Source organism: Phalacrocorax carbo, chromosome 5 (assembly GCF_963921805.1).
Source record: "Phalacrocorax carbo chromosome 5, bPhaCar2.1, whole genome shotgun sequence".
NCBI lineage: Eukaryota > Metazoa > Chordata > Aves > Suliformes > Phalacrocoracidae > Phalacrocorax > Phalacrocorax carbo.
In genome coordinates, this window is record NC_087517.1 from 68,066,409 (window position 1) to 68,093,461 (window position 27,053).

The following is a 27,053-nucleotide window of genomic DNA, read 5'->3' on the forward strand; positions in this document are numbered from 1 at the left end:
ATAGATATTAATATCTATAAATAGGAGTGGGGTGTGTGTGTATATATATATAAAAATATATATATAAGACAGCAAGACAGACCATTATGGAAGAAAAACTATATGTATGACTGATGATCCTAATGACCATTAGCACTAAATCCCTTAATGCCTCAGAGAATTCAGACAGAGCTAGTCCTAAATAACAATAAATCTGCTTTTTGTTGGAACTTCAACTTTGTTATTTTCTCTACTATGTTGCTTTGAAAATCACAGTGTTTTCACTGCTCTGCCTTAAACAAAGTTTAGTTGCAATTTAAGTGATGTGATTTACACTCCATTAGTTTGAACTTTCCTGGTAGAATAACAGAAAAATAGAGTGTGATATCCTGGCATTATTTGATTCTGTCTGTACTGAAGCAACGGAGTCATTTCAATTCCAAGCACTGAGCTGGTAGAAATCATTTTAGTAGGAGATGAAACTAAAGATAGCGTGAAACCTGCATTTATAAAACAGAAGTTTTCGGCACACACAAACCCACATTTGCATGCGTAATATAAGTTGATTCTTGCTCAGGTAACATTTTGCCAGTGTAAGCATGCAAGAGTACTGGGTTGGGTGTTAAAATGGTGCCTACGCGTAACTTGCAAATTCTATTTGATCTGTTGTGTGCACGTGTGTGAATCTGAACAGCGGCAAACGGCTGCAGGTCACGAGAGGGAGGTAGAGAAGCAAACCACGATAATAAAATATCTCCATCATTCTTAAATTCTGAAAGGTCTGAGGCAGTTTTGGACCTCTTGCACACCTTTCTATAGTAACCATGCATTTTAACGGGACTTCTTGTATGTGGAATGACATTCCCATTTCCCCTTATTTGGAAGATGTTTGCCCATTCTTTTTTATACGTTGTTAATACACTAAAATTGTAGAGACTTACAGAATAGTTATTGAGAATCTAGACTAAGCATGCCCTAACAGCAGAATACAAACCGGCTTATTTCTATTTTGCAGTTTATGAGAAAACATTCATGCGCAATGCCTGCCCCATTGGCAGGCGCAATACTGCGATGAATGCTACTGATGCCATGGTCAGTAAATGTACTCTGTTGCCAAGAAAACAGACGATTGTTTCTCGGTGCTGTATAATACTCAGGAAATGCACTCGGCAACCAAGAGAATTCAGTTGGTTCTGCCATAGTAAAAGACTGGTGTAGACTCGTCCTTTCCATTAGACAGAAAAGCATCGTACTGAAGTTGAAACGCTTCATTTGTAATGACTAGTGAAAGAGTACAGTGGCTGCGCAGTAAGCCTTATCACACAGGCACTCGTCTGGAAGAATCCACTGTAATCCTACTAGGAGACCCTCCGCCATTGAGCTGCTGGGGGTACCTGAGTTTTCCCTGTATGTAGAGTGAGAATAGTGATATTTACTGTCCTTTGCGGGGTGCTTGTTTATGTATTACAGCAATAGGTATTACTGGATGTATTAATAAGCCTATTTCCAACTGACTAAAAAATTACTTCTTTATTTTTTATCAGTGAATACGGTCAGTCATCCAACAATTTGCTTCTTTGGCACACCCTCTGCTCGCTCTAATGAGGAATAGCCAAGAGTATATCTCAAGAAATATATGGTTAGAAACAATGCTTTTATGTTTTCCATATTTTGTTATTTTTGCCTCAAATCACAGTTCAGTTCAGTGTGATCTGACATGGCTGAAATACTGAAACCCCCACTCCTCCAAAGCAGTGTTTATTATAGAAACCCACAAACTTAACCTAACCTAGAGCAGCTTTTCCAGCAGTGATATAATTACAGTAGTTATTGTTGCAATAAACCAGATGTTCCTGGGCTGGAATGAAAGCTCTTGCCCCCGCATTACATTTGTTACGTTGCCTCTTTTCAAGTTTCACATCAGCTGTTCGGAAAGCTCTGTCTTGGTTGAGTGTCACTTACAGATTCTTGCTGCATGAGTCTTTTAGCATAAAAGAATGAAATACTGGCAGGCTTCGAATTTTCATTGCTTTCCTTAAAACCTCAAACATGACAGTTCTCAATGTCACTAATTCTTGCCCTGGTTTAAAGCCATTTTTGTCCTTTAAGACACTTTTACTTGGCTAAAAAAGCCACTTTGAAAAAACCTACTTATCTTTCAGATTGAATGAGTACATTGTTCTGTAGGAAAAGAAATGTTCTGCTCCTAGAAAATCGATGAAGTTTGCCACAGACTTTGGCGAAGCCGTCGTCCTACCCCGCCATTTTGAGCAACTTAGTTGTTGGGCAATATCCGTAGCTTTGGACAACAGCATCTTTTTTTAACCGCTGCGTCAGCTGTGGTTGCAACTGTGACCCATGAAAAACCATTCAACCTGCGCCATGAATATCTATCATTATTTAAACATAACACATCTTATATTTTTAACAGCGTGTTAGTCAGCATATTTCTAATATTTCCCAGCGCAATCGAGTTCTAACTGTAAGAATATGTTGCCAATAAAGAAATGGAGTCTGTTTGAACTACTAGGACCTTAGACATGAAAGCTGTCGTATATATTTTACATGTGCAAGAAAACCCGTCTAGGAGCAATGAATATGAAAAGCCAAGGAGAATTCAACAGATTGCTTTATTGCACTTACTGTGCCATATAATAATACAATAAAGAAGCATAAACTAGACTTTGGGTTTTGTTTACTGGTAGGTAAGTTCTCATGAAAATACGGGAACAGTAAGAATTAATTATCTTATCAACTAGCTGAACACGTCATGGCAATCCTGGAAGAAACCTTTGTAATGTTCAGTTACACGTGCTGCTCGATTTTCTGTTCGCTAATGGTAAACTATTAGTCAACCCATCCCCGTGGTAACTGCAGCGTAATGAGGGAGGCGAACCAGGGACGCATTTACCCCGTGAAGTGGTCTGCTAAATTTACACTTTGTAAAGTGTAAATATTTCTTATAGAAGGCATTTACATGGCTCTGAAACGGGGTCCAATTTTTCACTGATGTGGTAGGGGATGCAGACATTGTTGGCCTGATTTTACAGAAATCTTTGAAAATGGGCCATAAAATAGCTGAGGAAACCCAAGAGGCACCCACACGTTTGGAAGCAGATTACAAGACAGCTCTGTTGCTCAGCCACAATCAGCTCCCTGCTTTCAAAAGGAATGGTATCGATTTCACTTTTTTTCCCTGCTTTCCTAATGAGAATGTGTCGGAGCTGAAATAAATAAACAAATAAGACCCATGTCCAGGGAGCCTTGACGTCTTTCCCATCACGGAGGCTGGGAGGCCCCTGCGCTTCCTCCCCTGGCCGTGACATGCCCGGTGAATATTTCCACCACCCACACTTCATTCATTCTTAACTCTCCTCACCCACTCATCATTACAGCTGTGCAAAGCATCCATTACAAACCCTGAAGCCATCTGAAACCTACCTTTATAACTTTGTTAGGTGCTTCACACACAGCTGGGATTGGTTGAACTTCTGGTAAATTAGCTTTTGAGACCATCGACCCCCAGCTCCGTGCAAATTTGGGCTCAGGTTAAGGTGAATGATTTATGGGTTGCATATTTTGAAAATCTCTGAGAGAGTTTCATATCACTGCATCATGCCTCACTGCGTAGATCTCTGTCATGTTCATGGAAATCAAAAAAGGTATATATAGAGTACACTGCAAAAGAGAATAACAATAGCAGGCAGATCCCAAATGTGCGCCGTGCATTGCAAACAGTTCCTGGCCTGAAGGACCTGGGGGGAAAAAAAAGAGTTCTTTTTAACTCTTTAACACTTTATTGCTTCAAAGTGTAACTAACTCATAAATTTTTATTACATTCCTTCATTTAGCACATATGCATGCCACTAGCGTTTCAATTAGATAGGAACTCGTGCAAGTAGTTGCTGTAACGATGCTCTCAGACAGGAAGCAGAGGGAAAGCCAGACTACAAAATTCTGATTCAAAGCTAGATTTTCCATAGTCACAATGAGAGATTTAGTTCATTGGTGATAAAAGTTTCAATTTGCAAAATTTGGATTTGGATCCTCACTGAGCTGAGGTTTGGGTCAGCCCGGTTAGCGAAATTAAGTGGCGTCTTGCTAAACAGAGACCCGATAACGCCAGCCCCGCTGAGCGCCGTCTTGCTCAGCCAGTTTTCAGAACCGTGAGGCAATTTGCTCTAAAAACACTGACTGAAATTGCAGATAAATAAGGTTTTTTAAAAAAAGCAATTCAAAGGACAGGATTCAATATAAGAGGCTCTGTGGCTTCTTAGTCAGACAGTATTGAAGAAAATACTTTCACATTTTAATTTTTAAAGGAAGCCCAGACTACTTAAGGCAGGACGACCAACTATGTCACTGAACCTCTTAACTCGTAACAAAACAACTTGGTTCCAGCTCGTAGCGTGACGACATTTTATCTCCAAAACAGTCTCTTTTGTCATGAACGAGTCCATGCAGAAGATTGTAAACGCCTCACCAGATCCCGACTGTGGACAACCGCTTCCTCCTGACACCGAAATATTACTGTAAGTGAAAGCCAGAGGGACAGTTTAGTGTGTGCCGAACATTGCTTTGTCAGGTGACTTCAGTTATTTTTTTGAAATCCTGTAATGTGCCCATTTATCAAAGCACCTTCAAGACAAGCGGGGAAAAGGCTTGAAAAGTTTGTATAAATCCCAAAAACGCCTTGAAGTGCAGTTATCTTGGACTGAAGGTCATATTAAGAAGAGTATCAAGGCACGGGCTTCAGCTGAGCAAAGGTAGATACGCGCAGGGTGAACAACAGTATCCGAACTAGTCGCTGTGGCGTGAGGCACCGTTGGGTCTCAATTCACATTCCACTAAATGTCCGAGATGGGTAAGATGAACCACAGCCTACAGGTGTCTGTTTCGTCCCATCAGCTACGAGGAGAACGTGAGTGAGCAGCTGATGCGTAGCTAAATGTCTGTCTCCGTCCACGTCAGGTGAGATGAGCGCCGTTGCTGGTGTCTGCTGAGTGCCCGCCGCAAGGCAAAATTTGGTGGGGGAGGAGGGGAGGCGGGGCAACCACTCACCGCTGCACCGGTCAGTGCTTAATCCTCTGCCACTAAAAGCAGAATTCTTCCCTTGGCCAAGGATTGTTAAATGAAAATAATACATAAAGGATCGGCATGGAAACATTAACAATAAACGACGGGACTATCAGAGGTACTTTGTGAAGAAATGAGTCACAAAAATAACAGAGAAGCAGCCTAGGATTGCAACATCAGAACCCCAAAGCGTATTTGTAACAGTTTAATCACCACCTTCACCTTGTGCAGTTGTAACTCGTGCCTGTTGGAACATTACATTCGCCTTTTGCTGAGGGCCTGGTTTCGTGAACTGCCGAGCATCCTCATCCCACAGCTGCCACACGTTGCAGACTTACACCCAGGGAGGGATAAAAGATGGCACGTAAAGTTTCGTATCGCGTGTGTGTGGATGGCTGTGAATCAAGGAAACAGTTGCTTTTAAATGAATGACATGAAACTAGAAAAGTGGTAACGAAACGCATGATTTGAGAGCAAAAACCCAGCCCCTTGTAACTCATTTCAATAACAGGGACAAGTGGTGCCACTCACAGTGCTGTTCTGAGCAGTCAGCTGGCATTTCCACTGTATAATCTTGATGCGGGGGGTTGGTATCTCTGTCATGTCAGGCCATGCTGAGCTGTAACTTAGTGTGGAAAAAAAAATTAAATTGCTGAAATGATGGGATTTCTCTCTCCCCCTCTCTCTGCATCACAAAAAATTAAAACAGAATTTACATTTTATGAACTATTTGCCAAACCTCACATCATAAACACTTTCCTTTTAAATGCATAGATAATAAAAAGGAAGACAGAGGCAATAAACAAGTTCAGTATTTAAAAGATTTGCTCAACAGAGACAGTCCTTCCTTGCCACGAGTTTTTTTGTTAAAAAGTGAGAAATACGAGTCTCATTTAACAATAACATGAACAAAAAAAAAATGCAAGCAATTAGTAATGACTGCTCAAGTAAATGTATCTGTTCCAAAAAGAGGTGTCATAAAAAATGTTAGAACTGATATTTACTACCACTGAAGTCAGCAATCGCATTTCCATTGCCTCCAGCTGGAGGAGGGCTTGGTTCCCAGGAAGTTCACTTCAAAGATGATTATCTTTATATCAGCCAGTCTAGGAGCGAGGGCTCCATGGCCTTCTACATGAATGCTAAAGGGCAGAAAGTGCTATAAATCCCTGTTTCTGCAACGATAAGGCCTCTGGCCCCAGTTGAAATATATAAAGTACAGTTATATGGGTTTAAAAATCTTACCAAAACCTCTGAGTAACCACACCTGCAGTCCTACCACAGGTAAATCTTCCAAGGCTCTTGTTACAACTGCGGCTTAAATAAGCAGTCCAGGGCCTGTTTCAGTGTTTGTTGTGATTGTTCAAATATTTCAGTTACGTTTAGTAACTAAAGAAGGTCTCGGACTCTGTTTCGGCTGTATACAGAATTTACCAAACTCACTGTTCATAATCAACAAGTAGAGACTGAATTATCCGGGAATTTTCAAATAATTTTGTTCAGACTGTGACTGTCAGTTAATATAAAACTAGACCTGTAAGGCCTCCCGTAGGTTGACTCCGTTTTGGTATAATAAATAACCAGTCTTTCAAAATTCTCTAATGGTTAAAGGTAGTGGCGAGGTATTTTGACTGTACATTTCAAGAACATAGGTAAGACAATTTCTTCATTCTTCTTCCTCTCTTGTGTGTTTATTCACAATTTTTTGTTACTTGGGATGACTACAGTTGTGTGCAGCTCTGAATGGGACTGAATATATGGTCGCCCGCTTTTGAACCTCTACTAAATCATATATCCTGACTCATATAATGGGAGAAGGATTCCTTGTTCATGTTCCCAAGCTCTTTCCAGCAAACCTCAGGCCTGAAATCCCTCTCTCCAGGCTCCTCCCAAACCTGTGCCCCATAGCTCCTGCAGACAGCCCCCCTCTCCTCTCAGTCTGTTTCTGCGCTCCATCTCTGCTGCTCAACCTGCTCTCTTTTCCACACACATCCCTGCCCAAAACAAACTCAACACGGCTCCCCACCCAGATCTTTTAAATTCCTGGGCAACCTTACATTTGCCTTTGTTTTGGGCAGAAACGTGTGCAGAACTGTCTCCTATGGCTCAGAAGAGAAGGGCGGTGGTTAAACCTACCATTTTCAACAAGGCTTAACCCAACCTATAACAAAACCCTCGGTAAAGATGTAACCACTTCACAACCCTGTGTGTTGTGCAGTATGCGGAAAGGAATTTGCAGATGAAATGGCCATCTTTCCCCAAATTTCCAGCTGGGCAGGAGCCACAATCAGGACCAGGACTCAGGCAGTTCAGTTCATCTGAGAGCTGCCTGTAGGGAAAAATGTTTAATTCCGAGCATTTTGCTCCTGCTGGGACCAGAGATGCTGGCGCCCTTATGGTTTCTGCTTCAGACATGAGAGGACGAGACAGATGTACAGGCAGCCCCACCTTTTTTATTCTGAGCTGACTTGATCTGAGCACCAGTTTGGGAGCCAGGGGGGGCCACACTCAGCATGAAGTTTGGGCACTCACAGGCCTTCTGGGCTGGGACCAGCCTCCGCCAGACCAGCTCGGAGGACGCAGAAGAGCATCACATGGTCTGCCCTTGTCCAAGCTCACAAGCCAACCTGTGTTAGTGAGCCCCTGCCTTCCTGAGACCACGGGATTCAGAACAGCTGAACCACCCGCGGGGAGTGGGTCTCTACCGCTGCTTTGCCACAGAAACTCAGTAGTGCTTATTGAACTTGTGTGTTCCCTGAATTTCCAGCTGTCAAGCCCAAATAACACTGATGATGACGGTCTTAATACGACAGCGCTTTATAGCCCGAGAAGGCTCGTCCGTAGGATGTTCAGGCGTCACTTGGCGGCAGGAGGAGTTCTCTGAAGCAGCGCAGTGGCCATTGGCAATGAAAGGGAACAGGAAGGAGGCGTTCCGTAACTTGGCATCTTCTTACAGAGTTTATGTTAAGGTGGGTTATCACACATAACCAACCCTAATCCCTTTTAAATTAAGGTTCTGTTTATAGCATATCAAGGTCAGGATTACAAATCACCAGGTATAATTAAAAGAAATAACGCCAATTATGTTTTCCAGTCATTTTCAGTACTTGAAACGTGGTCTCTGTACTCCTTGGACTTCTCACAGGTAAGTACAGATGGTACCTTTGCGAGCTCATAGTAACCTGTTTGTTATAGTTCCTTTGTTTTTACCGCTAGCTTGAAATACATACCAGTATTAAACATTGTATATGGCACAACAAACCAGGTAATGCTTTCAGTTTCTCAGCGGTATGTTCAGCAGGGCTTTAGAAGTATTTCCAAAGAAACTTCCAACCTTTATGTACCCTTTGTAGATAAATTCACTTTGCTTTTTTTGTGGTCAATTTCTAGCAGTCATCCCCAGTTCACCAATGAGGATTTCACAGGAATAGAGGGTTTTCTCTACATGTCACAGAATATTTCAAAAACCAGAACGTCTTTAATCTTTTATCACATAACTTTGCAACACAAAGCCAATTCCGAGAGATGAAGTACTTCCATCAAGTAAAGACAACAAAACAAAACATGATACAAAAGTAGCACATGAACTAATCTACCTCTTAAAAAGGTAACGTCTTCATATTAAGTTGAATACTTGAATTAAATGGTTTTTTTTTTAAAAAAATATCTGAGTTAAATAAAAAATCCAAAAGTTTAATGACAAGAAAAAGAGAAAAAAAAGTTGGGGTTTTAGTATTGTTACCTAGAATGTATGCATTCTATTCGTACAGGTAATTATTGTAGTTAGTGCAGCCAGCGGTAGGTAACCAGCAAAAATTCTGCACAGCTAAAGCCTTGGCTTTGTGACAGAACACGCATAAAGCACAGTAGATAGTAGTACTATGTACAGAAATCTTTCATTCTTTCAATTACAGAGGTTTATCAAGCCCAGTATATAACCTTGGGTCGGGAAAATTATAAAGATGCTCTGCAGGTAGAGAGCAGCTTCTGGCCAGGATCCCAAGTCATACTAATATAACGGGGGTACTTTTTTTCCCCTATTTTCCACTGAAGGTGTAGGGGAAAAAATAACAGAGTTGGTTTTTTCCTCATTGTTTGGTGGTCCTTCCTTGAAACTTTCCAAACCAAAGCCATTTCTCACATCTGGTTGGAACACAGATCTTTAAGACATTCAAGTAATTCAAATCAGATGTAAGCTACGCTATATGAAATTCAATCACAGTATAGTTACAGGGCTAGAAAAGTCTGCAATATGGCACCTCTTTTAATCAATAACAGCCTCAGTTTCAGTTTGTCTGTAAATACAAGACTATAATTAAGCATGATCTACTGCATTAATTATTCCAATAGCCAGTATAGCAAGTTGCCAGATTAGTGACACTTTACATCTATAATATTATTAACAACTTCTTGTCCCTGTACGCTCAATGAAGGCCACAGCAATATGGTCTCTATTAGATTATGGTTCCAATGGAAAATATTGAAGATCACTAATATCAATACGTACTTCCTTATCTCAACCATTTGTAACTGCTTGTATTGACTTTCGTTACATTCCAGCAGTTCTGCTTATACCCAAATGGTAGTCGTTAATTTCCATTAACTAAATCACAACTATACATAACTTAAATTATTTCCAATACATGTTCAGTTAATGCCTGTTATCCGCATTTAATTCCCATTGATTCCAAAAAGCTACCGTTGAGCTTAATTGCCGCCGTAATAGAAACAGTTTACCACGGGCATCAGTGGGTCTCCATTAACACCAATGGACAGCTACAGGGAGGGATTTTTCTCTTACCATCAAGCAGTAGGGAGCAGTGCTACACAGAGACTGCGACGCAAATCAATGGCTCAAAATGCAAACAGCTGCAGCTGGACTTGACCAGAGAACGGTATTTATCTCATCAACAAATGCGTGCTCGTTTAGGATACCATTTCAGTTGGCCAGAAAATATTTTAGAGGTTTCCTTAGACTTAGCATGTGAAAATAAAAGTGAACTACAACAGACTGTTGACAGTAACACAGTGTTATGGCTTGTTCTGTTTGCATTAAGAAACGACATCTGATAAAGAGAAGTTCTAGACCAAGACAAAAATCAGTGTAACTTGTCTGATTCTTTTGTTTTCCTTATAATAATTTTGTCCATACATATACTCTGGCTGCCCAAGGAAAAAATCCCAAACCCTTATCGGTGGGCTATTTCATATCTATTTGGATATAGGTTGTTAGCAATGCTTTAAACTCACCGAGATTTGAGCACCATTTTAACGTATTGTTAGGTACTTTACATAGAAGTCAGTTACATTTAGATGCTCAGAAACTGCCAATTCATGAAAACAAAACACCTGCATCAGAGTGATGATCTTGACTAATGTTGAAGAGAAAAGCAAGAGAATCAGCTCGCAGAAAATTAAATGTTACTGTATTTTCAAAATAACTTTTTCAATTTTGCATTGCAATTTTTTTTCCTATTTTCCATACTATTTTGAGTTGAGATCTAAATGAAATATTTTGCATTTAATCAAACAAATCACTTGATTGACCAACAATTGGTCGACTGGTGACAAAGTCTTGGGAAATAGTTACAAGCTTTGCATTTGAAAGAAAAGTGACACCTCTAAGAACCAAACCCAGATGTTGAGGGTTATGGGCTACAGGGTAAGAGGCAGCTGAGCCTCTCAGGCAACCCGGATGTGCAAACCTGCATAACAAGGAGCTGATGCACACGCCCTGTAGAGGACTGATGCTCTCCAAGAGCTCATGTAAATAACTGAACAAAGGAACCCATTTGCAGTGCACAAAAAAGAAGGAATTTTATTGGTCTTAGAGAACTTACCTCCTGGAACCTTATCTATTAACTATTTACACAGCCACAGACATCAGTGGTGATAGATATTATCTGCACTTCCTTTTGGTTGCTTCCCTTTCATGCCAACACTGTCTCCGCCTGGCCAGGTCTGAGCCTCTCCAGCCAGCCCTCACTCAAGAGCCGGTCTCAGCGAGGCTCCTGTAAAGCACCCTCCAGCAATTTAGCACAGAAGACTGGGGCAGGGTGGTTCCTGGGACATCAGCGTTTACACCTACTCTCTAATCATCCAGGTATTCCTGAGCACATTTAGTAGGGGGTCTCACAGCTGACAGTACTTAGAGATGTTCACCATTTCACCCTAGGATCTCTCACAAAGGAACAGAGGCACCTCTTAGCAATGGCATTTATCCCAAGTACAGGTTGAAAATGTGCCACCCATATTTCACGGAAATCTGATTTAATAATCAGAGAAGATATAAAGCAAGTAAGGCTTAATTTATTTCTAGTTTTTCTAGGGCCTTTGTTTTGTGTTGTGGTTTTTGGTGGGTTTTTTTTTGGTGGAACAGAGGTTTATCTCACCCTGCAGCCATTTTTCAACCCAAGCTTCTCAATGGAAACCTCTCTTCATATTCTTGAATCCCAACCATCTTCTTTTAGGAATAAGATTCACAGAGTCCCTCATCCTCCACATGTAACAAAGATGAGATTTCTGTCTCTTTTTAACCTGACAGTACAGCTGAGTCTAACCTTATCCACAAAAGCATGGGGAAGAGCATATTACCGACAAGCACCACAAATTTAAAGCAAAATATGACAGATATTAAAGGAAAGTCAGCTTGATGTCACACTTACCACTTGCTCCAGTTGGTGAAACCCATCCTGTGCTCTGACACAGCGCAAAAGCACTTCTTGTAAGAGCCACTTCTTTATTCAAGGACCCACGGTCAGAAAAATGCACACCATTCAGTACGCCGCTTACCACCTGTGGTAGCCACATGGAGAGCTGTCGCTGTGAAGAGACAGAATTGTAGTCACGTTCAGGTATTTTTTTGCCTACTTCAAACAAAAGCAAAGTTCTACCAGGCTGGAGGTAGGTCATATAAGGAATGAACTGGTAGTCTCCAAAGAGAGCTGCACAGCAGCTCATCCATCCTCAGAATAATGCTGGTAAATAGCAACGTGTAGACACACACAGTGAGTGTGACTAGCTGTTCCTGACTCCCAGTTTATGACAATATAACATACATAGCATCTCCTACTAGTACTTGCACGTCTCAAGCCCATTTTCCCAAATAATTGAACTCTGAAATCACAGACTATGACCAATGTTTTGTTACACAGCACTAGATAAGGACATAAATGTTTTTTCTCTTAATTCCCTTTTCCGAGTTTCTCAGCTCCTCTGGATAGTCAGATTGCCCCTATAAAAGAAAAATAATTTTGCTCTGTGACCTCCAGAGGTTTTAACCTCAACAACCTGGCCCTCAGCTATAAAGTCTGCAGGTTTTCCAGGCTCTGCAACCTGGAAGCAAAGCATGAGGATTAGTTAAGTACTGTGACTGACTCATGAATAGTTGCTGGTTCTTGCAATGCCACAGCTTATGCTGTTTCCCTTTCACACTCAAATCACCCTGGAAGCCCTGCCCAGTGGGGCAGGTGCTCTCAGGAGATAAGCAGCAGCGTAAAAAGTTTGGGAACTTAGCCCATTGTACAATAAACCTGACATATAATCTGCTACTTAGGTTTGTGACACACCCAGTAGAGTTAAACTAATCAGCCACTGTGGTCCCTGCATCCCTCCCAACACCTTCCCGTGGTATTGTAGACAGCCCCAATTTGCTGTAACTAAGGATGCTTCATCTACACGCTTTTCAGTTTCGCACATGCAGACATTCCCTCAGCCCTGGACAATAAACTCAGATGACAGCAGTGTGGAGAATTCCTTTCGCAGCTGGATTCCCCAGCACGGGAACTCCTGGCGTACAGCTCTTGCAGGGTTTTGGTCATACATGTCCTGTCTCGCCACTGAGCTTTATCAAGCCTCAGGTGCCTTTGAGCATATGCAGGACTCCAAAATTTGGACACTTTAAAGCTGGGAAAAAAGGTCATATGATGTTTAAGTACCTTTGGAGCTAGACATTAGTTAAGCAAGGGTTTTCCAGATTTAGTTTTAGTTTGAAGAAATAGTACTTGAATTTGACTTCTGTACCAATTTAGATTCATAAATCTAGTTTCTAACCTAGCCCTTACTGACTAAGGCATCTGAATGAGTAGAAGAGATTAAAATAACCACCTTTGACAATTCTCTAAATTCTTAAATTAAAAGCGCTCCTCTGAGATAAATAAAGGGTTTGCCTGTTTCACATAGACCAGAAAATCAGGACCAAAGTCCAAGAAAAAATGACATATCAAAACATCAGCTGAAACAGAAGGTTCCAGCTGTTTCAAATGCCACTAAACCACAATGATTATTGCTAACATAAATAAAGCAAAATCTTAATCCAGCTTTATCAAGGAGTTACTAACCATATTTCTCTGTTCTTTCAGTAGTTTTATGAGAGACCGCATTTTCATAAGCAAAGAGAAGGATGGGATATTAGCGACCACTTTCTCTTGCACTGTAAAAACCCCAAACGCCTAACAAAAGCATCTAATGAACAACTGAACTTGGTCAATTCATACGGAGTAGAAAAAAGCTGCAACCCAATGTCTAAATTATGCCCTTGCTAAGCGGCTTGACTTGTGGGGGGTTTTTTAATTGGACAGTGTCACTTCCTTGTGACCACTACAAATGATAACAGTTGCAAGAGCTTTATGGTTGCTAAACCAAAGGAATGGCTGGAATTTCTTGAAAATCTTTACAGCTTCAATACTGAGTTCAGGCTGACATGTTGTACTTTAAAAGCTATCTTTAAGCAACTAAATAGGTGACAAAGCACTCCAGACTCTGGCAAGACAAAAGAAAAAAAAAAATCAAAGCCTGGAAAAGCCAACCCGTTGCACTTTTGGTACACTCCATGATTGTGGTGAAGGGTTTGGGTTGTTTCATTTGCAGACTCGTGGCTCCCTTCATTCCAGTAACAAAAATGCCAATAGCATTTCTAAATTAAACCCAGCATCTTGTCCCTTCTATTTAGGGCAGCTTTTTCTCTGCCCCACCACATCTCCAAGCACAATGCCAGTTCTCTCATACCATCTGTGTAAACTTCCCTCCACTATTTCCAAAAGTGCCTTTTTCCACTGCTGGGATCCGCCACTCAAGAACAACGTTTTCAAGATGTGTTCAGTGAGCAATTTTTTTTGCTAGTCAAGTTAAACTGATCACACAAAGTTCCCCTTCCCTTTTTCCTTGTTTCCCCACCATTATGTTAATGTCCAAAATGTTCTCTGAGAACCCTAATTCCAGCTCTTTAGAATACGGGCTGGGGGAGGGGGGCAGGGAGAGGACTGAAGTTTGATGCTGATTGAAGTGTTGACTGCAATTCCTTAGCATTCCAAAAGCCTCATTACTAATAAAGGAAAATATTTTTAAGAACACCAAAGCAATGCCTGCAGCAGGACATGGCACATGGCTCAGGGAAACCTGAGCTTTCTGGAAACGAGTTCACTCTCATCGGAGCAGCGGAGCCACAGACCAGGACTGCTCAGGTCCAGTAGCGTGCTGCCTGGGTAAAGGTGTTCTGCCTTTGGGGTCCAGCGTAGCGTCCCTCCATGGCAGTTAATGAACGGTGTTTTGAATCACAATCATTTTCACCAGGACTTGTGCTTCTGCACCTTTTAGGAGATGCTGATCTCTTGCCTCTAGTTGTTTATCCCGTCATTCCTCTGTAGAGTCTGTGTTGCTCCAGTAGCTACCGGGGACTCCTTGGAACTTGCATGGGGATAAGTTAACAGGGTGCAAAGATTTGACAAAACAAAAATTATTTTTTTTTCCAGACCTACAGAGGGATTTAGGATTACATGTTTCTACTTGAGAAGTGAGGATGACAAAGCACCAGCACAGCTCACCCAGAGATGCTGTGGAGTCTCCATCCTTGGATGAGAGCCTGGGCAAGCTGCTCTGCGTGACCCTGCCTGAGCAGGGAGGTTGGACAAAATGACCTCCAGAGGTCCCTTCTAGCCTCATCCCTTCTGTGAGTCTGTAAGAAATACCAAAGTTGGACTGTTTATTTAAAAAGGCCAGATAGATTTGTGGGATAGGATAAGAGACGTTGACTAGGTTCTCTGGAATGAGAGGACATGCCACTGATCTAAAAATCAAGTCCCATTGTGCTCAGGTAGTGACAGACGAGGTACTCGGGTACCAGAGTGAAGAGCATGACCGGACTGAATGGAAGTGAAGCAAAAAGGAGATGTTCCAGTAGCGCCGTCACCACTTGTCCAATATAGACTCGCTCCTTTGGGCTCCCATGCTAATTCACCTTTCCCCTAGTATAAGCTACCTGGAGGGTTCACTGTTAAAGTGCATGGAAGGTGGGGCAAACAGTTGGAACACACTATCTCTATTTCCACTCAGTAAAATACAATCTCTTGCCCTTAACTAATAAGTGTATTTCACTGTTTTCCTACTGCAACCAGCCTACATGTTTAAGTTTGAATGGTAAGGTAGCTTACAGAGAAAAATATCTCCTCTAATTCTTCTGCAAATGATAATGCTCTTTAATACGAGCACAACAATGAAGTTGTGTTCATAAACTTACTGTTACCAATATAAATAATTACAAAACCATAAAAAAAATAAATGCATGCAATAACCAAAAGTATAAACCCACCACTACGAAATAGCACTTCATAACTGTGGCTCTGAATTATTACCAACGGAGCCACAATATCCGACTTCATAAAATTCTCCACTCTACAAATTAAATGAATTGGATAATTAAGAAAGCCGATGTTAGTCCACAAAGTGAAACCACCATCGCTGCAGCATGTGAATGAACCCACATTTTTAAAAATGGTGAGAATTGCCATTCCCTGGCATGCATGATCCATACCTACTCGCTCCCTGTCCATTTGAAGCTGGGTGCGTTGAGAATGAAGCCGGGCAGCTGGTTTGCTCTCCGTAATGGCCTCAGATGCTCTGCCAACAACTTCAGGTCTCAATTAGAAAATCTTCAGGGCTGGGACTTTGGCTTCCTACCTATCTGCAAGACACTTCGTTGTTAACAATAAATAGAAAATTACAGATTAACTGTAGAAGTCTTGGTGAAAAAAATCCCCAAAACATGGCCCATAGGCGTGCAGGTCTTGCACTAGGACCTGTCTGCCAGGGCTTGTTACGGAGGGGGACTAAGATGGCAGCAGCTGTTCGCACCAGTGCTGTACTACAGCATCTCCTGCCGCCGCAGGGAGAGGAGCCGGCCTCGATGGAGTGGCAGCTATGCTTGTCCCTGCAGGCCTGGCAGAGGGGGAGATAACCAGAATTGCAGGTGTGACCCCACAGAGAACGCCCGTACCCCACATCCCTCTCGGTTAGCCTAGAGAAGGGCGGCAAAGAGCAGGAATACAATTAAAATACTGGGGGGGTGTGATATATTTCATGGCGCATGCTGTGCCTGCTCCCCGTTTGTGCAGGGCGTTGCACGTGAGCGTTCGTACGTCTGCGCGCTTTAAGCTGTGCTCACGCATCCCTGCAGCTGGGCAGACACAGCCCGCGTGTGCGCCGGAAATACTCTCCTGAAAGAAAGCGGGGACGAGGCACGGGGAGAGCGGACATGCCTTGTCCTTTTCACGCTTCCAGGCCTTCCCTCACCTTTCTGTTGTCAGCCTCCCTCCTTTTCTGCCCAGAGTGTCACAGGTTTTAGCTCATGATCACACCCTGCCAGCCAGCAGTGGGCTGCGTGGCTGAGGACTGCCATTAACTGCCCTTTCCTCTGAGCGGCATCATCGCTCCCACTGCTGCAGCTGAAGATAGAGCCTTGCCTCTGTGTTTCCTTACCTTGTGCCAAGAGATATCTATTATAACTCCTAAAATATGTTGGCTGTACAGCATTGCCTGATTACCTTCACATTGCGCTAGCTCTACAAATAGGACAAAAATACACCTACATAGATGATGTAAGAGAATTACACATGGATATTTTATTCTGAACAGCATCCCCAGAACAGCTGCTGATACTTTGCCAGTTGCATTTTACTTGTAACATTTCAGCAGTTGCCAACAAGATTTTTTTGCACGGTATGCAGATGGCCAGGTGTTATTATCACTCCACCCACATGCCTGAATCTAGTAACAGTCCTGCTCCTGGCAAAATTCAATCTTTTCTCATCTCTCGACCCATGTTCATCTTTGTATTGTTTTTTAATTAATCTACGGTTAGCTGAAGCTCCTGCCATAAATCAATGATTCCCTTTCAATTCTTGTTAAAGATTTTTCATTTTCCTAAATTTGCAGCGCGTTGCTCAGAAGCTGCCAACAGCACACTTTTCTCTCATTATCAAATCAGCGAGGAATGGACTCAATGAAGCAAAAACCATAAAGCCAGCACCGAGGACCTTCAGGCTTACGGGTCTTTCTATCTGCTCCAGACACGCTGCAAATGAAAACCTAGCCTTTCGCCACCCTGAAGGCTACAGGCCAGGTCCTCTCTTGGTGTAAAGCGCCATAGCTGCTTCGGGACACAAGCAAAATGTCCTCACTTACACCAGATAAATATTGGACACTGTCTGCTGCCTACTCTCTAGCTGAGGGAACAGCTGGCTGTCTGTGAAACTGCCCCTCAAAGAGGAATTGCTGGAGTTTTCTGTGACTATGTATTTCTAAATGCAAGTTTTCCATCTCTTTTCATTTTCCCAAGCGGTATATTGAGGTCTGTACTGAGGTTTTGGGGGGACGCTCACACTGAGGATGTCTCTTTGTGCCTCCCTTTGCAAACGTGCCCAGTGTGTCTTAGCACTGTTACTTAATAAAGTTTTGTCATGGGGTTCAATTTCCAAGAAAACAGTCTCAAAAATCCCAAGACTTTCTAATCATGTTTGTTTTAAAAAAAGAAGATGAACAAAATACGTGAAAGAGAGTGATGAACATACCTACTTATTCTCTTAAGTGGCGTGAGAGGAAGATCACTCTTTAGTCAATGACGGCAAATGCAAGCTATAACACAGCTTAAGGTAGTTTATCAGGGTGACGGCGTGCGCAGCAAGATCTGTGCACTGCAAACACCAGAACTAGGCCCAGTTACAGCATCCTTTGTGGCTTAAGCCTATGCTCACTATGCACATGCATTACATTAAACTTCCTCCTTCTCCTTCTCTCCAGTTACCCTTCTGCGCGTTTTGGTCTAAATTTTCAGAAAACGGCACGCACAGTTCCTACGATTATGCATGTAATCAATTAGTTATTTGTGTAGACAACTACTGTGACCAGGTATGCAAATCTCCAAGCAGCTTTTGCCATTTTTCAGTAATTTAGCCCTTTGTCATTTATATGTCCACTTTTGTTTGAAACAGCAAGTTCATGGAAATTTAACTCATTTGAACCATATGCGTAGATCCATATGAACTGCCCAAAAGCATCACAAAGAGAAAGGATAACCTTGTTGTTACGGCAGGAGAGCGTGAAATCTGGTTTCCATTCTGAGTTCTGCCACACATTTCCTGCGTAACCTTGGGCAAGTCATGAACTGTAACCTATTGCCGTGCAGCTGACCTACATGTAAAGCGGAGAGAGCCATCCTTACTTCAGGAGGTTATTGAAACATTTCATTTGTTAGTGCACATAAAAAACATCAGAATGAGTAAATGGGAGGTGCTAGAGAATATAAGCTTTCAGTAAGGGCATTGTATACAATCACAGTAACAAACATGGTAGATGATCCGTTACTCAATCGTGAAACAGTAGGTAAAGGGGCAAACATGGCCATTGAGAACTGAGCAAAGAAAATGGCATATAAATTTTATCAGGGAGCTGAATGAGAACCAAACAGTAATGGTGAGCACGAGCAGGCATGTGACTAATTAACCTTTACACTGCAATTTTTACTGTCCTACTTGGTCTTGTCCTCTTATAAAGGGCCAGTGTGAGAAGACATTTGAGAACTGCGCTGATTAATACGGCACCGACCACCTCGCGGTCTGTCCGATCAGCATGCATCATTCTTCATTAATCGGGATAATTCTGACAGTGATAGTCAAGCCAAGTATTGGCCAAAAGCTGGTGGACAACATTGTGATATTGAACCAATTAATATAGCTGTGTTCAGTTATAGGAAAACATGCCCTCTTTGTTCCCTTATACACCAGAACAGAACTGGAGAGTCAGTTCTGTTGCTGTGGTTGCTTTCTTCTTCTCGGGTAAAATGCAGTTAGACTTGCGTGGCGCTTCACTGAATGTTTGCGGTATGGCCTTGTGGGAGCGCCGTAAATCATGACATATTCTGAGAGAATACACCTCCTTTTAAAAATTACTTAATTTTGTAGCTGACCTGAATATGGCACTCACACTGACATCATTAAGAGTCTAGAGTACACTGATTGTGGTATCTGGCCCAAATTTATGACTTAATACAGCAAAATGTTCAGTAACCTCAGATCCAACTGGGATAAAATGTTATATCTTGGGCCCCATGTAGGAAATTTCTATTTTGATTAAGAAAATCTTTCCTTGTGAGAAATGAAGCAAAGCTTTTGAAAATATATTAAAGATTGTACCTCTTTACCTTCACAAAATAATTTGATGAGTCTTTATTTCACGCGTGATATTTCTTGGGAGGATTTGGAAATCAGAATTAAAAACTAAATAGAACAAAGAAAAACCTGGTACATTTACATTTAAGGTTTTCTGAGCTACAGGCACATGTTTGAAAATATGCCTTGATACATAGCTCTAGAGGTGGCTGTCTTCCTGCAAGTCTCTATTCAAACTGCAGCTGAGGAAGCAAGCCTACCCACAGTACATTTGATTTTGCTACAGAGAGCTTTGTACTTCCAAAGCAAAATGTTCAGGTGTCCACAGACTGAAAAGCCGTGAGCTGCTGCAGCACGTCGGCCTCCAGAGTTCCCTGGAATTCATCCCCGTTTGAACTGGAGCATATCTTTTGGAAAAAGATATCATCTTGATTTAAAATGTTCCAGTGAGGGAAAATACACTGTAAACTTTGGGAAATTATTTCAATGGCTCATTAAACTCAATTAAAAATCTATGATGATCAGAAGGGAGCTTCACAGGGGTCCTTATCAGCTACAGAGAAGGAGCCCAGATTTACTATCTTTATATGTGACTTGCACCTATGTGGTCTTTTTTTTTTTTTTTTAATCACCAACTGCAAAACAAAAATACACTAACTGTAAAAATCTGGCCAGCAAATGATTAGAAGAGTAACTACATTCCCTTCCAGGTCTTGTGAAGTGTTTATTAAACCTATTAGACATAACCTGAAAAAATGTAGATAATAGGCATGTGCCGTGGGAGTCATTCCACCACACTTTAACTGGTCGTCATTACAGCTGGGCTACAGTCAATGGAAAAACACAGGCACTTCTACAACATGATTCATTTGATCGTAGGCATACACCTATCTCAGGTTTGATGGATGAATCACATTTGTAGTATGTGTGCAGTTAAGAAAATTTGGGCCATGGCCCTAATTCTGCGCAACCGAGAAAAGGCCTGATGAAACAGTTCTACCTGATGGAAAATGATCTGCAAGGCAACAGGGTGGAGGGAGTCAGTCTTCAGCTCAGCTCCACGGTGCTCCCCTGCAATCGCTGGTCTGGTCGCTGCAGTGCTGTGGAGAAATGCCCTAAAGCCGTGCCGCCACTAGTAAGTGCTGACTCCTGAAAGGAGCAGATTTGTCCAGCAAAACTGTTGGAGCCGAGGTTCCAAGGTCCGTGCTTCCAGTGCTTTAGGGATTTTACTCTGGGCCAGATGTATTCGAGTCCCACTGGCTGCATGTAAGTTAGGTTCACTCCTGGAGCTGGAACAAACCTCACTGTTTGCATGAATCTAAAAGGAATGGAGTCCATGTGCTCCACGATGTGAACCAGAGCACAGGAAGGGGAACCACAGGGAGACTCACTTCAGAAACAAACTCCAAGTCTGTGCTAGTGTTAGTGTAGAGACATCCCAAGTGTTTGCTCTTTGTGACAATAAAGTATGTGGCTCTGTGCTCAACACTTGAGGCTAGGTCTCTGTTAGTGGTCATGATCTTCTCCATCCTAGTCCATAGGCTGCTAGAGGCATTCAGTTATGTGTTCCCAGCGCCAAAGCCAGTGGTCTGCTGCTTCTTCTGTCCTGGGATGCGTGGTTGCTGACTCCTGTCAAATACAGCTAGTAAGTTCAGAGCTACAAAGCCCACTGACTTTGGCTAAAAGTGCCGAGGGAGCTAGTCTAACACCCGGTGCCTGCTAGTGAGGCATCTGCCTGGGTTTCAAACTATGTTTTAGATGCTGCATTCTGAGCAAGTGTTTAGTTGGCTATGATTCACTCCAACCTGAATCCCTGATGAAGCTTACAGATCAGATTGGCTTGGTCAAAACCAGATGTTCAGCAAATCTAGGCACTGCAGTCTTTTCTTCATACAAATCCTCCACTTCAGCACAGCAGAAATACCTACTTCCCTCTCTGCTTGGGCTTTTGTAATGCTACGGGCTTAGAAAGCATTTGTCACTTTACAGTTTGATCTCAAGTAGAATTTCTTCCAGCACTAATGGAGATAACTCTGGGAATAAAGTTCCTTAAACTGCAAGTTCCATCAAGGAGAGGTTCACCTTTCATTTTTTTCTCTGTGTTGTGCTCATCTACAGGCTCTAGAGAGTTAATATAGAGAGAGAGTTAATAATAACAATGCAGAGTTACACAGGTGGAAACTTAAAACAAGAGGTCAGATGAGAAACACCGCATTCATCAATGTCTGGGGTCATCACTGGAATGCAGAGAGATCATTTCATTTGTAGAAGACTTGGTAATTGTAGGAGGAATATTGTCTACCCCCTTCTCCATTCTCCAAAGAAATTACCTAATAGTTTCCAATTGAGGCGGCTTTCAAAAGAATTTGGGTTTAATTCTGTCATCATCTCAGAAGAAGGAAAAGTATTTTACTCTTAAATTGTAATTTTCATAGCTGTGTAATGCCAGCCGAAATTCACACTGTTCCTCAACTAACATATGCTTCTTAAATTTTCTCTCCCTTTGATATACATCTAGTGAAGTAAATAGGTGAAAATAATAATCTGCCATACTTCTAACTCAAGATCCAAAAAGGTCCTTGAGAAGCTGGGTTTAGTTTCCAGACAGGGAAGCTGAGGCAGAGGGAGCTCTAGGGCTTTGCCTGGGATCACGCGGCAAGCCAGCAATTGACCTGGTAACAAAATCCAGGTGTGCTGTTTAATTTCTACATGCAGTCCTCTAATCACTGCTACCATCCCAATTCCTTCTCTCTGCAGCTATTTCTGATTTCTAACAGGGTTGGGAAAGTGTTATTTTCGTGCAAGGTTCCAAAGCAAGTTGTCTTACCTGAACATACTGAATTTTAAAATGCTGTATTATTTTGCTTTTACGGATGAGATGTTTATTCCACCTGTCAGTTCCTATCACAGAACTGATACGCTGACAAATCTCAGTGCTCACGAGGCCTGCTGTCAGAAGATCGGGTCACTGAAAAGAAGAAAAATGTCATTTAAAATGGCAAAAACCTTCAGCTATTTATATGACAAATACAATAGGGGAAATTTTCTTCCTGAGTCCTCTGACGAGGCTTTTTAAATGTTAGTTGTTAACTAAAGAGTGGCCTGTTGATGTACACATGCAAAAGTCGTATTCAGAGTACTTGTCTGACCTAAGAAGGAAGGGGCTCTTCCGTTTAACGAGGGCAAGGCCCAGCTACAAAGAAGTGATAATGGAGATGCCATTGACGACAGGGATGCATGCAGTAGCCACAGAGATTCCTCCTTTTGTCTCCAGCCAGATCACAAGGACCAGGATTCTTTCACATACAGAAAGAAACAACTGCTGGGCCCTTGAAGGAAATTCAGTTGAGTCCCAGATAGTTTAAACTAAGAATCTGTTCATTCATACAGAAGAAAAATATGCCCGTTGCAAAACTTCACATACATCAAGTTGTTGGGTATTTTTAAACCGAATTAGGGAAAAGTTTTCTCTGCTCCCTCACACAAAATGCCTTGGGAACTTGCTGCAGATCCCAACTGTCAAGTTGTTGCCTTTTTCATTCGGTCTAAAATACATCTATATTTTTCTCCTCCCCAATTAGATAATCTTTATTTTTCATTCACCTCAGGTCTAGCTGCATCACTTTGACCTCTCTGTGAGGCCTGGGTAAATCCTGAAGATGCTGGGCCACAATTCTTAAGAAGGAAACTTCAAGTTCTTTCCGCTTCACTTCCCCTTCACATGTCTGAGGCAGTTAACGTTTCTGCCCCATAGTCTGCGTGGCAGGAGCTGTGTGCTAGCTGTGGCACCTATTGTCTGCATTTTTCCTCTCGTTAGTCTCCTTGACCTTTTATTGTCTTACTCCTGCAGTGTCAGGTCAGACTTAGTGTAGGTCTCCCTTCACTAAGGACCCCTTTCCTTTCGTGGATCACTAAGCAGGACAATTGCTCTATCCATCTTTTCAGGGTCTATTGTCGAGCCCCCCCTGAGCTGAGAAAGGTTTGATTCACTGGGAAACCATTTTGGTCAAAGGGAAGCCTGACTATGTGTCCTTTTAGGAACTCTGTCTTAATCACTGACTTTTTTATCTGGGATATGAAGAGGATTCAGGAGATCAAAAGGTTTGGGAGTACATGGGTTTGACCACATTTTTCCTGGAAATAATGGGAAACCTCCACTGAAAAATGAGCTCCGTTACAATGGGCAACAAGAAGGAAAGCCACATAGTGTTCCCAGCGCATTCTGAATCATCAGACCTTCAATAGCTTCCATAGAGAAGGGAAAAAGTAAACAGAAAATGTAAATGGAATGTAATAATTAATGGACCTAAAGAAACAGACTCATCTGATTTGCGCATAATTGGTGCCTTTAAAAAAAAGATAAGTCAAAAGAAATGGACAGAGCAGATGGAGAAGGCTGAAGACTGGAAGTTCAGTCTGGCTGAGTACGCGATGGACATGTGAGTGGTTACTCAGAATTAGTAGCTCACCTCACCTTCACAAGTCATTCGACATCCAATGGCCCCCTGTATTTCCCAGGACCATGAAGTGTTACAGACATCTTGCTGGAGCACCACAGTGGAGCTCTGTTGGTTTTGAAGACCCTGTGTCACTAGGTATTCAGCCACATTCTTGCTAATGCCTTGAAGATTTCTTCCTGCATGGAAGCATTAGAAGGCCTTATGTAAGATGACAGTCATGAAACTTCAGTTGACTGTATTTCCAATGAAGTTAACCAGCAGCAACGATTCCCATTCAGGCAATTTCCTGTAATAGAGACGTAGGTACCTCTTTAGGTGCACAAATTTGAAAGCACTTGGTTCAGAGACTTAACAAAAACCAGTAAGAATAAAAACGCCTTTTTCCTGCAATCTAGCTAGAACCCTTTCACCTACTGGTCTGCCAAAATGCTTTTAAAATGAACATTTCACTCTTTCTTCAACTAGCCATTACCTCTGCACAGAGTCAGCTCAAGCCTTTTCAAGACACAAAGCTGAATATTGCTGTGTAAGGATAAAAGAGAGGAAAGGGACTGGTCTCAGGAAGGGAGGCAAGCAAAGGGAGGAACCTGGACAGAAAATCTTGGAGAGCTGGACTCATATTCCTGCTATCAATAAGATGAAAGAAAAAAATGAAAGAAGCCTGCACCTCAACTTTTCCCTTTGACCTAGGCAAAGTCAGGAGGGAGCCAGGCTGTTTTATCTTTCTCCAGCAAAGTACCCTTCCTCGGTATTATCTGTGCATTTCCTTACTTCTTTTCATACTTTTAGCATGAATAATTAAGGATTCTGCTTTGGAAAGCACCCCAATTTAGGCAAAAGTTTGTATTTAAACTTCAGCACATGCCGAGATCTTTACCTGAGTCAAAGAAAAAGAGTCAACTGGATGTAGTGAGTACCTAAGCACTGGTTTTTGGACGAGGAGCTACAGCTGGCTTCAAACAAGGCCAAACTTTCAGATTAAACATTTCTTCTCCAATAAGAAAGTGAGAAAACAAAGGCTTAAAAAAAGAACTAGAAAACTCAGATTAAAAGAAAAAGTCATTCCAGCCATGAAGAGTAAAAAGTGACACCATCCACGTCTCTGATGTTTCAGGGAGGGCTTAGTGTGGAACTGAATGAAATGTTAATCATTCCTGTTTACTACAGTGAAATTGCTGAACCTGACATTTCTTGGTTGGTAAATAGACATAATCCCTGTGATGTTTACATTAAGTATGTCCAGGATGATTCTTTTTTTTGTTCACCTGTCTATATATGTTATATATAACAGACATGTTATAGTTGCATATACTGTCTCTAAAGGCACAAAAATATCTACAGTAACTTTTGTGCCACCTTAATTTGCTCCTGCCATTTGAGTTCCCAGTGCCAACCAATCACTTAATGTCAGCATTGTCACCTTCTGTCAACATTACCAAGTAGAAGTGTCCAGGATATTAAATATGCTTGCATTTACATATAAGAGGAAAGGAAAAAGTGATCCAAGCATTTCCTGTACTGTAGAAACAACTGAATATTGTTTCAGTTGAATTGTGACTGACTCATCAACGAAAGTTCTGCTCCAGAAGAGCCTTTAGCCCTGATCCTTAATGACACTAAATATTGATTTGTCTATTAATGAGTCCCAAACATATGAGGGAAAAAAAAAAGTGATCAGTGAATGAGAACACAAGTATATCTTGCAGACCTGGTGGAATCAGTATAGCTGCACTTTCACGTTCCCAAAGGCAGAGAGCAAGTACTGTGGGATATATTTCAGCCACATCAGGGAAGCCCTTTGCATAACAGAGGTGCAGTCTCACACGGTTAAGCTTCATGTGGAAAGCGGTTGAGTTTTATGTACTCTTTAAGCTTGATAGAGGGAGCTTTGCTGACTATGTCTAAGGACCTAACCACCCCAGATTCTGAGTATGTGGCAATGCCACCAGCTTTCACCTGGCATTCTGCTATGTAAATTGTTTTCTCTCTACCCCTTTTCGATGGTTGTAAGGGAGGAATCGGATCCAGAGCTTGCAACTGTGGTGTGTCTTGTGTGCTTAAAAACGTTAGGTCAAAACACATGCCAGTGGAAATACCTTTGAGGATGAGGAATTATTTTCCATTTCTCTGGTGACTAACAGTAAGGCTATTGATAGAGGTTTCCTTCTGGATCCCTCTAGGTTGTTTGACACCCATTGAGTATAGCTCGAGTGACCTGCCACTCTCTTACCTGCGAAAGCAGCAAGTTATCCTAGGTATCCTCTCACTTCAGTCTTTCTTCATGAGCTAACTTTGGTAAAATTTATTATAGGCCTCAGGAGAAATGAATTTCCCTGATAGAGGAGTAGATTGAGAATTTAAATTAGTATAGCTAATTTGTCCCACGTAATTTGGAAGTACTCATACTGCCTTCTCTGTCAGCAGATTGGCAGAGGCGGGACCTCCAACAAAGTGATGGTAAAAGGAGGAGGGTCACCTCTCCCATTAGCACATCTGGATCAGGAACAGGATGATTTACTGTCCCCACCCCAAACTCCTATTGAAATGAACAATCCCGTTCCTCACAAAGGGCTAGTGGCTCTGCTGCATATTTAACTGGAATGGTAATATGGTCAGTTGCATAGCTGAAGATGTAAGAATTATAATATGATTGAGCTAATTACTTCCAGAGGGAAAGAAACAGAAAGAAGCTATAAAAAGGTATGCAATATTTGAAAATCAGATATTTTTCCCCAAATAACACTGTTTGCACCACTTTAAATGCCAGGTGGAACATAAATTATTAACTATTCTTTCTTGTAATCATGTACATTTTCTGCCTTTTGTTAAATCTTTTCTCCAACTATTGGTTCATGCTAATAGCTTCCATAGTAAAGTGCAGGACATACAGGTGGGCAAAATTCTGCGTAATTAGTTGCAGTTAGTAACTAACCTTTGATGTGTTCAACCTTGTAATTTTCTAATCTTGAGACACTGAGTAAGCGCAAAGCTGTATTAACTCTTCTTTTGTAATAGCAGGACCAGTAGCTGGTTAAAGTCAAAGGAAAGATTCCCATTAACTTTAGTGGTCTGTGAATCAAGCTCTTGATATATATAGAAG

The 27,053-nt window shown here is 41.8% G+C and overlaps 1 long non-coding RNA gene across 4 annotated transcripts; it reads right to left on the reverse strand.

The window, feature by feature from the left end:
- Window positions 1-2,596: 2,596 nt before the first annotated feature.
- On the reverse strand, window positions 2,597-27,053 carry LOC135313524 (uncharacterized). Of its 4 annotated transcripts, XR_010373162.1 has the most exons (8): window positions 26,886-27,053; window positions 23,968-24,239; window positions 22,321-22,461; window positions 20,494-21,122; window positions 15,863-16,012; window positions 11,721-11,877; window positions 5,272-5,450; window positions 2,597-3,734 (listed from the first exon to the last, which is right to left on the reverse strand). It is a non-coding gene; the product is annotated as an uncharacterized LOC135313524 (long non-coding RNA). The 4 variants fall into 4 exon arrangements; XR_010373160.1 differs by lacking the exon at window positions 2,597-3,734 and having other exon boundaries at window positions 3,754-5,450; XR_010373163.1 differs by lacking the exons at window positions 2,597-3,734; window positions 20,494-21,122 and having other exon boundaries at window positions 3,754-5,450; window positions 15,863-16,008.